Source organism: Electrophorus electricus, chromosome 9, assembly GCF_013358815.1.
Source record: "Electrophorus electricus isolate fEleEle1 chromosome 9, fEleEle1.pri, whole genome shotgun sequence".
NCBI classification, from domain to species: domain Eukaryota; kingdom Metazoa; phylum Chordata; class Actinopteri; order Gymnotiformes; family Gymnotidae; genus Electrophorus; species Electrophorus electricus.
The window spans coordinates 23,464,517-23,479,367 of NC_049543.1; the positions used below are offsets into that span (position 1 = coordinate 23,464,517).

At 49.8% G+C, this 14,851-nt stretch overlaps 1 protein-coding gene across 30 annotated transcripts in view; it reads right to left on the reverse strand.

The window, feature by feature from the left end:
• The window catches only part of LOC113578995 (neurexin-1a-like), a 233,413-nt gene that overhangs the window by 78,424 nt on the left and 140,138 nt on the right, over positions 1-14,851 (reverse strand). The gene's annotated exons all lie outside the window — the stretch shown is intronic.

Below are 14,851 nucleotides of genomic sequence, written 5' to 3' on the forward strand. Positions count from 1 at the left end.
AAAAAAAAAACAAGGAGCAATTTCTCCGTAATTAAAAGGGATTATAAGCCACAGCAAGCGTGACGCGGTTAGTGCAAGGGTAGAGGAGGACACCATTTAAACATCAAGTGTCTCACCTCTCGCACACACACACACACACACACACACGTTTGTCTTGCACAAAGAACAAATTATGATCCACTCCCAGCAATCGATTTACAAAAATCCAACAAGTAAATTGGGGGTGGGGAGGGAGTGTGTAAACATGCATGCAGAGAGGCTTGGGAAGGCTGAATCTAGACCACTCAACTCCAGAGCAAATTAGTTTAACAAGACCACTGCTTTCTGACATGAAGCTCAGTGAAGGAGACAAGCTTCCTCTCCAGACCCAGGCTATTAGGATATGTTTCACCCCCCACAACGAGTCCTCCACACAAGAACGTAAGGCCTTAACAATCGCAGCGTGGCCACGTGGTCTCACCGGCACTGACAAGGGGGAAGACTAATAAATGCATCAAAGCAGACATTTCAAACCTTAGCGTACATATCATCATTCTCGTGAAATTATACGTGTCTCTGCACAAGTAGTTGTTAGAGCGTTCACACTATAATCTATGGAGGGCCTGTGCAGACGTGACGGAGCAGCGGACGCACGGCCGGCGAGCTCCCACTGCCGCCCGGCGGGCAGGGTTATCCAGACAGATTCCGAAGGTGCGTTTTAAGGAGTGCGTCTTATTTCAGACACAGCAGGATTCGGGAAGAGGAAACTCTCCACCATCAACACCCGGTCTGTCCCCATCCTTTCATACCCAAATTCCTTGAAACTTGATTTTCCAGGAAAACAACCAACAATATTTATCCAGAGATACAAACTTTTCTGATGGTATGCATGAGTGCACCTTTTTCTGCTCTCCCTATCCACATTCTGCCGGTGACCTTTTAAAGCGGGGTAACGTGGCCCTACATGGCTCAAGCAGTTCAGTCCAGAACCGCCTGGCCTGGGTCAGAACCCCCTGGATCTCACGAGCTTTCCCACTCTAGGCTGCGCTCTCCTGAGTGGGAGCTCTTTGAACACACCAGCGCTACGACGACTGTAACTCAAGCTTGTGCCAAACGTCTAAGTTGATAAAAAAGAACGACTTCAAGCAGACACCGGGGCTGGTTTATTCATCTCTCCATTTGTTTATCTATTTGCTCACTGGCTTATTTGTTTATTAGAGTTATGCCTTCCACTTCTGCTGTGCCCGTTAATAATACAGCAGGAAACTCCGACTCCACATAGGTGCGGCCATGCTTTTTATATCTTTGTCTCCCGGCACGCGACAGGAACTCGGCACCGCAGCTAACGCTGAGGCAATAAGAAGCCTGATGACGTCACCGACACAGCGCTTCTTAGAGGAACTGCTGCCATTACCGTGCAGCGGGAGGGTGGAGCGATATAACAGCTAACGTTTCCCCTATTTACACGGACGCCAAGTTTCCCTGCAAAACGCCGTGGAACCTTACGCTTGGTCCTGCCTGACCATCTCACGCACCGTGTGGATCTTTACCGCTAGAGAGGCCAAACCGACTGCAGCCATCACACGCCTCAGCCATCCTGCAGAGCCTCACGCTCTGGAAACCTCTCCTCTCAGAACTCGTTCCAGAACCAGTGTAGCAGCGCTGGCAGCGTTTGTGCGATTGGCATTCTCTCGTTCCGGCCGTCTGCTCCTCCGTGGACCGCTGGAGCCTTGGAGCGGAGATGAAGCACGCCAGGAGAAGACCAAGGACGAGGTGGTGGTGGGGTTTGCTTCATCACCTCGCCCCTGACGGGTGCCTCTCCCTCTGATCGCCTCCGAGCCGGCCTGGCCGGCCTGGCGGGGAGCAGCTGTCCAACCTTCTCTTCCCCGACAGAGGACTAACCCGTTAAGGACGGGCCTCGGATCTGACGCAGCCCGACAGGTTGGGGGCACGTGGAGGAAGCACTTTTAACACAGGAGTGAGCAGAAAAAGGGTTGTTGGGAAGTCGGAGCTGTCATGCAGTATCCCCCCCAGAACACAGACATACAACGGAGCGGGAAGTAAGAAGAAAGTGAGGAGTGGGAGCAGGAGGGGGGGAGAGAGAGAGAGGGAGAGAGAGAGAGAGAGAGAGAGAGAGAGAGAGAGAGAAAGACAGGCAGAGGGGAGACAGCCTCTACTCACCATTGAAGCCTCAACACTTCATCAAAAGCAATAAGGAACGTGCCACAGGGTCAAGAGCTTGTCCGAGAGATTGAGTGCACACTGGGGCGCACAAGCCCAGGCACACGCACACACGCACGCAAACGTACACACTCATTGCATCTCGCTTGTCTTGATTTGGGCAAAACAATTTCAGTGAACATTAAACAATATCTTGACAATGCCGACAGCAGCTTTCTCTCTCTCTCTCTGTGTGTGTGTGTGTGTGTGTGTGTGTGTGTGTGTGTGTGTGTGTGTGTGTGTGTGTGTGTGTGTGTGTGTGTGTGTGTGTGTGTGTGTGTGCGCGTGCGTGCAAGAGTGGGTGGGCAGGAGGCTTGGGAACAGTGATGTTGTCTGAGTTAATGAGGACAGGTCCGGCTCGGGGAGGGTCAGGAGACTTGCATACCTAGCTCCGCTCCGGGAAGTTTAATTAGGCAGTAGTATCAGGCAGCTGGTCACCGCACACACACACACACACACACACACACACACACACACACACACACACACACACACGCACACACACACACACGCACGCACGTGTATTAATATCTTCAGGCTTTATTGTAGATAAATATTGCATAACCCTCAGCTGAACCTTGACCACAATAATTTGTCCAGAGATTTGACAACACAGAATGGCTTCGTTTTCTTTCTTTTTTTTTTTTTTCTTTTTTGATTAATTTCTCCGGCAGACGTGGTTCATTCCAACAGTCCGTTTTGCCATTTCGGTCCGGGTTCGGGAGGTTCTGCTCTTCGTAAACTAAGGTGTGTCCTTATGGTCCTCTCTGGTCCAACTGCTTTTCTTTTAGGATCCGTTCCACACAAATCCGGAGGATTTGACCAAAATAAAACTCATCTTTACCTCCGCAATGCAGGTCGTGTGTTTGCAAAGCTGTGCTTTCCTGCTGGGTGTTCTCCTTCCCCTCCCTGACCCCCTCTCTCCCCCTTTCTGCAGTAATGGTCTCTTCTGCTGCTTCTCCTTGACCCCCAGATCCTTGCTGTAAATGTCAACATGCTTTATGATGCCTGTGATGAGTTTATTGATGGACTGAATCACACACGTGCGCACACACACACATGCACAACCTAAACAGTAATCTATTACACCTGACTGGCCCAAGGTGGCCATATCTCCTGCCTTTCCTACAGAACTTTCCCAAAAGCCAAAACGACGAAGGTCCTTCTGCTCTGATCGTTTGATGGCCGACTGCTGGGCCTCTTGCTCCGCCCTTTTTGGCGTCCTCTTCTCTCTACCGTCTCTCGTCCAGGTAAAGGAGAGGGAACGGGGACAGAGGGCAACCCGAGCCGGGAGGGGGCTGACACCAAGGCCAACAGGGCAAGGCTGGCATCAGCTAGGTCCACCTGGCACATCCAGAGCCTGGCACAGTGATGGATAACCCACATTAAAACCCGAGATCTCTGCAGAGTAACACTAACCCCACCCATCCTGGTGGAGGGAGGGAATGAGCATGAAAGTAGTGTGTGTGTGTGTGTGTGTGTGTGTGTGTGTGAGGGGGCTGGGTAGCAGGTGTGACCTCCTTTCCTCCACTATGCTAATGTTGCAATATTATATTAGCCAAGTGTGAACACATGCCACTGGATTTCTGAACATAAGATTTTTGAGGCCAGGCCAGCCATAGGTTTCTGACTCCCAGCCGACAGCACGAGCAGCTCGGAGTCCGGGGTGAGTCGGGCTGGCTCTCTATCTGGAAGACAGACGCTTAGACACCCGTGGCTTCTGCTGCAGAACACGCGGCCTTCAGAAGCCCAGCTGAGCTACCGTTGCGCTGCCACCTACAGCTTACTTCTGTCTTCAGTTTATTTTAGTTCGTACGCTACAAGGCAAAATAACGCCAACTTTTGTCAAAATAAACATGGTTCCCCCCTGCCCGTCTTTTTCCAAAAGAACTAATGTTTAACACTGAATTTAAAGCACTTCAGCTAAGCGACATTTAATTTATTTTTGCTGAAATTACACTTCAAAATATCCTTCAGTCTTCTGTACCTGAGCAGACACATGTCCCTGGCGTGGCCTTCCATGACCAGTTCTTCTAAAGTTCTTTTTGAGTGGTGGGATGTGCTTTTCTTGCGGAGCGGTCAAGTCTCAGCGGTGAGACCTCCAGGGCTGGTGGGAGCCTTCCGCTGCCCTGTGGAGTTCCGTTTCCCTGCCAGCCTCCACACAAGCCTGTAGCACACCTGTGTTTCATGTAGCATCTAAGGTGGTGTCTAAGACTACAGATCTGTGAGGGAATACAAAGCTGTAGGACTTCAGAGAGAGAGACAGAGGGAGTGAGCGTGCGAGGGGGACGTAGGGGGGCAGTGATATATGCGTACATAGGGGGGAGTTGATCAGCCTTGGCAGTGCCTATTTATCTTTTGAAGCCAGTGCCGCAGTTTATTAAAACCACGCTTAACTCCTATTCTGATGAAATTCTTCATTCTTCAGATTTTATGCCATCATTGCCCTTTCTTTTGTTTTGACCATCTCTCTCTCTGTCTTTCTCTTTCCCTCGCTCTCTCGCTTGCATTGTCTTTGGGTGTAATCTGTCATCTCCAGTGTAATAAAGCCTGTAGCATTCCAGGAGCTGGGCCCATTGTGTTGGTTCACGGGCCCCCTCCGTTCTCATTCGCTCACTGTCGACGTGATGGACGCCGATAAAGAGAATTCCGTAATGAAGCATTACTCATGGGGATGAGCCCTGGACGCCCGGCACCTCGGGCTCCGCACCGATGCCCCGACCCGACGCAATTTCACCTTGTAATCAAGTGGATGGAGTCACACCCCGACGCTTAGACGAGTGCAGCTGACTTCCATTTGGAACTACCAGTCTTTCCTCTGTTCAGAGGGGAGATGGACCGCTGGTTCGGAACGCGAACGTGTCCGGCGTGATGGGATCTGTTGGGAATCCGGGCTTAGTAACAATTACTAAGGCTGCGCAGGTGACGTGTTTTGCGCGTTCTCCATTTCCATTAATAACGCCTCGATCGGCTCGCTAACCTTGAGCGCAAGGACACCCGTCAGGCAAGCCGGGAGGATGTGGCCCTGGTAAACGCCCCCTTATCTAGTTACCTAGACTCTACGGGATCCTGCCAACTTCATTTAAGTCATTGACCAATACCAGGAAGGGGCTTGATTACTCCAAGCAATGCTAGCCTGATCAAAACTAGCTTCACAAACACCAGCTGCTACCAGTGGCGATGCACCATTGGCTCGGTCTGTAGCAGGTGCTGGATTTGTTCTGCGCTTAGACAGTGGACGCAGGGTGAGGCTAGCGTGCGCGGTCACAGCCTGATGGAAGGAGAAGACGGACTCCGGTGTGCCGACCTTCGGCGTGAATTACAGTTAGCATAAAAACTTGGAGGGGAAAAAAGATGAGGCAAACTCAGTATACGCGAGGAAAAACCCGGGGGGGGGATTTCTTTTAGACTGCATACCCTTTACCCAAAAAAGGAGTCGACTGGCCAAAACGTGTGGGGTTCAAATTTTACATCTGTAGTTTTGCCCTCAGCTAAGAGGCTAACTTAGCCAACAGGCCCAAAAAAGCGACCAGCAAGACAACCACCTCTGAGAAAGAAAGAAACAAATACTCGATGGATGGATAGGTAGACAAGAACACAGTCCAGCTGCTATTAAAGCCTTCCTGCAGACAGATGCTAATGAGATTCAGCACATCGTTCCGTGTCTCTGCTTACACTTGGTTGCCAAACAAACACATGACTCCTCCTCCCACAGCACACTCAGACACCCCACCCTGATGCCCACCAACCCACCCCCCAGTTTTCCCTCTCTGTTCCTAACCTCTTTTCAGATGTCACACGGCGGTAAACAATTAAGCAATTCCGAACGGACCTGTGTGGCCCCGATGATGCTCTCTGCGGTGAACTCCGATACAGACTTCCCAATATTCGATGATTATGGATTAAGTCACAGGCCCTGACAGAGTGGTGGGTTGATTATTGATCGGGGGCCGCACTGTCCAGTGGGTCGCAGGGGCCCAGGGCCGTGCCTGATATTGTCATACCAACAACATTGCCTGCTCTGCTGTGTAATTGCCCGAGAGTAATGACGCAGAAGGGAACACGGCAGTACAAGACGGACGCATTGATCTTTTTTTTTTTTTTAATGACGCTGCGTGGTTCAAACTGCTTAGAAGACCAGAGGAGGTTACTATATAAAGGCTCCATTGGAAGTTTGACTTTGCTGTACAGCCTAATCTGCATAATACAACGAAATGGGGCATTTTTCCTTTAACTTACTGGAGTTATTTTGGTATGCGAAGCTACAGCTAGACTCTTGGAGAAGCTAATTAGACGTATAAAGAGAAGAAAAGCTCTTTTTTTAATAATGCAGGACTCCTGAGATTAAAACGGCAAGCCGGGCTTCTCTGCTTTCTCCGTCCAGCGGTTTGAACGGCTGGCTTTAATCCTGTGGTTCCCCGCCCTCTATATGGTCCTGCAGTTACACTTTGCGGTTCTCAGGTGTGGAAGTGGATCCTTTTTTTTAGGTTCAGCCTTGTAGTGTCAGCGTCCACTTAAATTCACTTTGTGCTCCGTCCAGCCGAACAAGTGTAACAGAATACAATTCACGGTAGCAAGAACCGGACAGGAATATATCAGGACAGAAAGAGAGAGGGAAGGTAACTTGGAAACGCTCCTTTGTATGGCTCTCCCGTTAGTGTTATCGTTGAAGTGAACGGCGCGTGCCTGCGTGTTGCTGTGTAGAGGCCTCGGGAGCACCGCCCCGCCTGGTTTCACGCAGAGGCCTAATTAAAACTGCGACCCGGTTCTCGCTGTTCAGAGACAGATAATGGGGAAACCAGGGAAAAACAACAACAACAACAACAACAACAACACAAAGTAAGTTTCTGTGCAAACAGAGAAACCTGCTCAGTGTTTTAGCCTCTCACACACGAGGCTTTGTGGACGACACCAGCGAAAAGATGTTGTAATTAGCAGTAAACGCACCCAGGACTCTCCACCTACGCCAGAGCCACATGTAAGTGATTTCAACCTAATGTCTGGGCCAGAGTATTCATATACCACAGCGCTGGCGACCGACCAGCTGTGCGTCTGAATGTCCCCATGCTGTAAGCATGTGTTACCACGCAGACACACACACACACACACGCGCGCGCGCGCGCGCGTGCGAGGAATGCCCTGCAGGAGTAATTATGTGGAAAGAAAGCTGCGCCTCTCACCTCGAATCCGAACAACATTACGGCAGCAGTCAGCAGTTACCACACAGAAATGCCACAGTTCTGCCGCAGAGCCAGCGTGGGGTGGAGGGGGGCAACACAGCGAGCAACCCTCTCCATTACGTCTTAATTAGATCACCTTTAGCTAAATGCCATCTAAGACGGGGGAAAAAAGCAGTTGGCTGGCCATAATCCAAACCCAAAGGCTAGCGCTCGACAGATAGCACAAAGCCTAGCGCAACACTGCTACGTTTGCTCTCTGGGTTCTCTCTCCATGTCAAAGTTAAATAAATCAAATAAATCAGACCAAAATGAATGCCACACCTCCAAAGGCTTATTTTTCACACTTTATGTGGCTCTTTTAAGATACAATGGGAGACGTTGTTCCATGCTGCTCTGTATCTCACACCAAACAGACTGTTAGCAAATTTTTTTTATAGCATTTCTAGTCGTTATATGTCAGGAAAGCCATTCGAAGGAATAGCCCTGACCCTACTGTCCTGCCTTAGATCATGACAGTCGACTTCTAGTTGCCCTGGAGCTGTGTGCCTATAACCATCTGCCACCCCCCACCCCCAGCTTTCTCAGTGCGTCCTTGTAAATAAACAAACAAACGAACAAACAAATAAATAATATTCCATTGGTTTTCTTTTCCCTTTTTGTTTTCCCAGCATTTCCCTAATGCTGCGGATCCCACATTGCGGACGTTGTAAGGTGAGTAAATGCAGTCTGTCCCTCGCAAGAAGACATAATGAAACAGGATGGAGGGATTCTATTTATACCTCAGCCGGCAGCCTTCGGCGGCTGTGTCAGGACTTAACAGCCTCCGTGCTCGGTGACAATGCACTCCTCCGATCCTTCTCTCTCTCCGCTGCTCCCTCTCTCCCGTTCCAGCACTTCCATTTGAAAGGAGGAAGTCTTATTTATTTTCACACCCCAGCCGCGTCCACACATGTAGTGCCGTTTTAGGCCGATTTCAAGATCCACGGTGATCGAATATATTAAAAACAAACACTTTTGTCGCTTTTGTGGCGCGTTGGAAAGCCTGGAGGTTTTGTTTTGTTAGGGCCCTGTTCATTTCCACAGAGCTGAATGGGAACTCATGACATACGCACATTATGCTTCTCTCTTCTCCTTAGTTAACCCCCCCCCCCACCCCAAATGGTGAAAAGTGTAGTTGGTGCACTGCGTGTTAGTGTCGCAGTAAGACGCTCTGTATCCTCTCTGCTCAAAGACAGAGGCCGACCGGAGTGCACACCTGCCAAAATGCCTGTTCGATGGCGCGCACACACACACACACACACACACACACACACACACACACACACTCCCTAGCAACAGGGGGCGATGTAATAAAAAAGAAGCAGAAATCAATACGTTCCCGTAGGAATTGTGTAAGAGCACTGGAGGAGACTGGCTCGCACATACTAAGGGCTTATCACCTCCCTCGGACTCCCATAAACCCACGGGCCTCACTGGCTCCAGTCGCTCTGACCTGATGGCCTGCACCAGCGTCCTTCATCCTCGGCTCCGGACGAAATGATCATGGTTAATAGGTTAATGCTGACGAAGAAATGAAACCTCCATCCCGTTAGAACACCACACCCAGGGCCCACAAAGCATTACGCCTTTGAACGACGGGATATTGACTGTAATTTGCAGCAACTATAAAACCTCCTTTGCCCCAAGTCTTGCCTAACTGCTATCTCTCTCTCTCTTTCTCTCCATGTCTCTCTCCCTTACCTCATCCCTCTCTACTTGTCTCTCTCTCTCCCACATCCATCTCTCTTCATGTCTTCCACCCCTCCCTCACATGGATTCATTCACTGCCCTGCCAGATAAGCTCCTCTTTATCTTTCTGTCTCTTCATCATCTCTCCTCTCTCTCTCCCTCTCTCTCTTACATATTTAGCGAACAAATCACCCCACCTTCCTTCTGTCTGGAGCCACTCAGGTCCGTGGTGACAAGGAACTTGAACAAACAGCTGAGGTGATTAAACGTGAAAGCTGAGCGGTGATGACTCCTACACACATGCGCTGCCATCGCGGAGAAAGCAACATTGGATTGTGCGGACAATCGTTGAGCCTTTAGGGTCAGATATATCACCTGAAGTGAGGGGCCACTATCTTCGTGGGCTTCACAAAATGTCACACTCCAGCGGTAGAGGAAAATATCAGGACTTCCTAAAAAGCAAGATGTGAGAGCCCTAAAAGAATATGCTACAGAAACATTTAAAAATGCGTGCAGCCTTCTTTAATGTTATCTTAATGTTGATGTAAAAAGCCATTTGAAAAATGTCCAAAATGTCAACCGCCCTTTAATGATGATTACGAAAGTTACAGGTTATATACACCTGACTCTTCCCTGAACGTGAAATGTAAATTCTAGTAATTTTTTAACATGCTCCAGACAATCACATATCAATGGAGAAATTTCAGACAGACACACAACAGAACATGTCTAGCAGTTCTGCCGGGCCTAGGATCAAGCCCTGCTCCAGTCTCCACGAACACCTACAGGAGGTTCAGTGCAGTTAAAAGTGCCTGTGAAGAGAAACTTCTACCACTGGCCCATCAGCGGTGGATAGAAACAGAGCCTCGTTTCTGGGCAGTCTTTAGGTAACAGGAATACAAATAAAGGTGACATTTGTCACAGAGCAACCAACACATCCACCACCTCTACCACCACCCTGCTTCTGCCCAGATACTGCTAAACAGATACGAAGGAGTTAAAAAAGTTGGAATAGTTTTCTCCCTCATCAATGTCAGTATTTATGAAAAATAACTTTAATGATTCATCCTGTCCGGACTAAGGCTTGGTACGCACCGACACTAAAGAACTAATGCAATCCACGAGTGACTGATGTTCCGTGACATCACTGTCACCTGTGGGAATTTACACTCGAACACACCTCATCTGATGAAAGACACACACGTTCTGCACCTGCGCAAAAACACGTACCGCTTCCTGAAGACGCGAGTTTCTTATGGCAAGTATGCAGAGCTCTGAGTGACTACTGCTTCTCCTTGAGCTCCTCCCTTCCATAAAGCTGCTTCCAGTAACGTTAAGGTAATGACAAACGTTCCACCTGTTTTGCAGATAGTTAGCACAACAAAACCACTTTCTGTGTTGCAAAATATAATGGCACTGCTTCAGCAGATCAAGGCATGATGTGACCAACAACAACAAAAAAATATGTCTGTATTAACTTGTTTCAAGTCAAATTTAGACGGAAGAGCCAATCAGAAAACTCCATTATGGTTGCGTCCCAGTGCCGATTCAACATGAACAATCACCCAAAACAGCGCTGACAAAGACCAGACAGAACACACGGCACTGGACACAGGCAACGGTCAGTCACTGATGCCAACCGACTGGCGGACGCCATCCGATGGCCAATACTCAGGTCGACGTGTCCCTAGCCAAGTAAGCCCAGGAAGTTTTCACTGCCGTGTGTCCTTTGCAAAACACGAGGCTCAAAAACATTCTGCCAGCCTCTATTGTTTTTTCAAACAGAACCAGAGATAATGAAGCTTTTGGGGGAATATATTTGAGCCTGTATCTCACTCCCCAGCTGTGAGTCCAGAGGTGCTACGATTCCTCCTCACTCAGAAGGATGTAATGCAGTCCCGTAAATTCCCATCTACCTAGTTAACGTAACGAGCATGCTGTGACATAGTACCTGATTAAACCATTAGCTGGGGGGGTTTACAGGCTTATTATGTTACTGATGTCATTGGAATTGGCAGAAAGGTGGCGTCTAGTTTGCCGTAACTGTGTGTAATACGCGTCCCCGTGCTTCCCGTCTCTTTCGTCCGCTCGACAGCATGGACTACGCAGAGGCGGCGGACGAGGTTGATCTGGCTGTGCTGCAGCGGCCTCGCTCATTCCGCTGCCCCTCCCGTGCCCAGCCCAATGACATTACCCCGTCATTACCCCGCCATTACCCCGCCATTAGCCAGCCACTGTGCTATGGGTGATTAGTGTGCCTCCTTCCGGTTCGTGCCCACCCCCGCAGACGCTATCTTTGTCTGGGGTGGCCTCGCACGTCTGGGGGTGGGGGGGTTATGGAGAGGACTCCTTAATCAAGCTGCTACGTTGGCTACGTTGAGTTTTTTTGTGTGCACTGCGGGCAGTCCATGAGCACACGCCCTCGTGTTTCGGTCAGGGCTGGGTTTCCCCAAAAGTATCGCAAGATTATCACAAAGATCATCGTTAAATGGGAGAGTGAACTTTGTGTCTCTGTCTCTCTCTCTCTCTCTCATTTTAGATTATGGATGCTTTGGGAAAACAGGGACCAGGAATGTTGTGTAATGTGCAGGATCGGACTTCACGGTGTTTGTGTGTCATGCGGTAACCGTCTTAAAGGTACCAGAGCAGTTTTTGAAAAGTTTGCTTTCAAAGATGAAACTCTGTTACAGTTCACTCCAATTTACCTACAGATGAGTCCATGTGATCTTCTTGCTATTTGTTTTCTCATATTCTTGTCTCTCATCTAAACCAGATCCAGAAGCTAAAGAAAGTATCCAAAAAAAAAGTCACTTTCTGACGGAGGACGCCAAGAGAAAATGAGTCTCGATTTGTACATATTTTTATATTTTCTTTTCACCTTGAGATGAATAATGCAGTATTCCAGCATATCCGCCCACCCCCGCGAGCGTTCGTGATCTAGCGCAATCACATCCACAGTTCCTGCTTCACATCCGAGTCTGAAATCACAGCTTGAGTGTGCAGCACGCACGCACACACACACACACACACACACACACACAAAACAAACCAGAGAAGGGGGGGGGGGTCCCTCAGGACCTCACAAGCTCAGAGATATATGAGAGTCTCAGAGATATATACGAGAGAGCAGATTAAGCCAAATGATGCCAGATCACTGGAAAGACGGATGGATGGGTGGATTGTGTAGGTGTTCGCTTCACACTCCTTCTCAACAAAAAAGGAAAAAAGAAGCTAGACATCAGAGATGACTGCCAATGAGGCGACGATGGTGTGCGTGCGCGTGTGTTTGTTCTGCTGAGAACCGCAAGTCTCACATCCCTTGCCGGAGAACTTTTTTTCTCTAGTTTTCGTGCTGTGAACCTCTTTGGTGCGGAGTGACGCTCTTAGCCAGGGAGAGAGCTCTGCTCCTGATTGGCTGCAGGTCATATGCCGAGCCCGTGAAGATGAGCGATGGTGGCAGAGAGACGATCCCTTTCGTCCCCGCGTGCCGCACGGAAGGCTTTTCCGGAAGGGGTTCCGCCAAAGTGGCTCCACTCACAGGGTGAGGTGCGGAAGAGGGGTGGGGGCAGGAACCGGTCGCGTGCGGCTCGCCCGTCCTTCAAGTGCCGGCACGACAGACCGGGTCCCGGACTGCCGTGCTCGCTATCGTCAGCGCCCACGCTCAAAACAACAGGAATCTATTCTCCTTGATCCAGATTGCCACTCAGACGCCATGTTTATTCAAAAGTGCCGAGCACCGAAATATGGCAAGCGACTGCATGCTTGTGGTGGTGTTTTATTTGTTTTTTTGTTTAGTTTTTAAAATTTTTCTAACAATCGAGACCCTGCAGGGATTTGAGTAGTACTTAGCAACAGCAGGGAGCATCAGGCTTGCCATAGTTACTAGCTGCAGTCCCTTGGAGCTGGCACACAGCAAACGCGCTGATCTTAGCCTACACAGGGGAAGGGGGAGAATTGCGTGCCAATGTCAAGCCTGTTGTGTTGTTGTGTTTGTGTGTGTGTATGTGCGTATGTATGTGTGCGTACGCCCCCACAGGGAGCGGCTTACCCAGGCATGAAATTTACGCCCTATGAGTTGGTGTCTCGGGGCAGGCGCTTTAATAGGTGTGCAGGGGATCGCGTGAGACAGACGCTTCCCTGAAGGACAGGACGCCTCCAGCGAGTGGAGGCAACGACAACACACACTCACGCACACTCGCACGCACAGAGAGTCAACAACCCAGCGGGTTCACCACACGTGGGCACATTCCACAAAATACAGTGATCCCAAGATTAAACCGCACCCCCCCCCCTCCCTAAAAAACAAAAATTCAAATTTTGACATTTTCCTGACAACAGGACCACTTCCACAACCCCAGCACTGTCGTCCTCAGTGGTGAGTTTTAGGTTGGGGACCTGCTGGCTGTTGGAGGGTCGATGACTGACCATCATCTGTACTCACCGTCGTATGTTCTGCAGTGTCGGTTCTGCTTGATCCTGGTCAGTGCCATCATGGCTGACTGTGTGTGTTGAATCGCCGTCATCAGTCAGCCGCGGGGACGTTTTCTGATTGGCTCTTCAACATACATTTGACAAGTTTTTTTGGGGGGCGGGGGGGTTTGGTGGCATTGCGCCTTTATCTACTGAGGCATTGTGCTAGCGCAACATTGTAATGTGCAACGCAGGAAGTGGTTTTGTTGTGCTTTCTATCTGGAAAACAGGAACATTTTTTATTACCTTAATGTTACCGGAAGCAGGTTTATGGAAGGGAGGAGCACAAGGAGAAGCAGGAGTCACTCAGAACTCCGCATACTCGTCAGATGAAGCCTTTCCACATATTCTCCTTTTTTTGCGGGTGCAGAAGGTGTGTCGTTCATCAGCTGAGGTCTGCTCGGTGCGGTCGAGTGTGAATACATACACGACGGGCAACAGTGTGCGGACGGACGGCAATCAGTTAGTGCTAGGTATTCAGTGTCGGTCTGGTGTGTGCTAAGTTTGTTGCTGAGCTGTTCGCGTTAAGGCTGAAATCCTGCAGTGGGATGGACTGCGTTAGCTGGGAGAGCCAACGCGGCACGCTTGAGGCTCGGTTGCTCGTGACTGACATGACCTACGAGTGGAGTGAGGTCGTGCCAACGAGACCCGCCCTCGTCTGACCACGCAAACCAAACAATCAAAATTAAACACTTTTTAAGACCACAGAATAAACAAATGTCCATAATTGTCAATACCATGACAGCGAAGCGAGAATATGTGTATGCAGGGAAGACTGGTCAGAAGCAGGGATTACGTACATGCCAGATTAAGCGAGGCAACGATCAGTAATAGGAACCAGCTCCTCCCCTGTCTCTGCACGTGAACGCGTTCCTAAGAGGGTGATGCAAGTGATGTGCACGGGCTGATGGGAAGAGTCCTGGCACGTTCCCTAGGGAGCCCCATCCAGTATCCACAAAGGCGAGAGGTCACGCACACGGTGACCCTCTCCCGCCAGCTCAGGGCGGTTCGTGCTTTAAGAGGCGGCCACGCTAATGTATCCTGAACACCGCAGCAGGGCGTTATGTAATCCCTGTCCTTTACACTGGTGCCGACTGCATGCCTTAACGTCACGGCCGGTAAGAGGACGAGGCTTTTCTCTTCTTTCTCCTCTTCTCTCTCTCACCTGCCCCCTCCCTCTCGCTCCTTCCCCGGTTCTCTGCCTGTGCTCTCCAGGGTAGCGCTGGATGCTAATGTTTGCTATATGGTGCGCGCCTGCTCCTTCCGCGCCGCCG